This window comes from Dromiciops gliroides, chromosome 4 (genome assembly GCF_019393635.1).
Source record: "Dromiciops gliroides isolate mDroGli1 chromosome 4, mDroGli1.pri, whole genome shotgun sequence".
Lineage (NCBI taxonomy): Eukaryota > Metazoa > Chordata > Mammalia > Microbiotheria > Microbiotheriidae > Dromiciops > Dromiciops gliroides.
The window spans coordinates 241,625,044-241,626,032 of record NC_057864.1 but is presented as its reverse complement, the minus strand read 5'-3'; positions in this window follow the sequence as shown (position 1 = coordinate 241,626,032).

Sequence of the window (989 nt, the reverse complement as noted above, 5' to 3'; positions counted from 1 at the left end):
TCTTTCTTTCTTTTTATTTTCAGAACATGACAAATGCAGAAATGTGTTTTTCATGACTTCATTTATGGGTATTTATTTATGGGTATTGTATTTCTTGCCTTTTTTTTTTTTTTTTTTTTAGTGAGGCAATTGGGGTTAAGTGACTTGCCCAAGGTCACACAGCTAGTAAGTGTTAAGTGTCTGAGGCCGGATTTGAACTCAGGTACTCCTGACTCCAGGGCCGGTGCTCTATCCACTGCGCCACCCAGCTGCCCCTATTTCTTGCCTTTTCAATGGGTGGGAAGGGATGGAGGGAGGAAGAAAATTTGTAACCTAAAATTGAATTAAAAAAAAAAAAAGAATATAAGCTCCCTGAGGTCGGAGACTGTTTTTGCCTTTGAACACATCCTCAACAATTCCTGATACATTTGTTGTTGTTTTTTGGTTGTTCAGCATCGCTTAGCTCTTGACCCCGTGGATAACATCCATAAGGTTTTCTTGGTAAAGATACTGGAGTAGTTTGCCATTTCCTTCTCTAGTATGTCCCCATTTTACAGATGAAGAATTGAGGCAAATTGGGGTTAAATAACTTGCTCAGGGTCACACAGCTAGGAAGTGTCTGAGGCTCAAATCTTCCTGCTTCCAGGCCCAGGGTAATCTGCTCTACCCCCTGACACATAATAAGCTCTTAATAAATACTTGTTGACTGACTGACCGGATGCACAATTCAAAGATCTGGGTTAGAATGGACATTTTGGTGCTCATTACCTGTGTTATGTAGGGCAAGTCATTTAAAAGATTTGAATTTACTTTTTTCCTCTTTAAAATATGGAGGTTGCATTATAGGATCTCTAAGGTCCCTTCCATCTCCAAATCTTGTAACCCTATAGTGCAGTTGCTCCCACACACAGAATCAGTGGGAGCTTCAGGTGTTACCAGGAAAGGGAGGAGGGAGACAGAGAGGAGTTGGTACAGTTTCTTAGACTATGATATCTTATACAGCCAAAAGG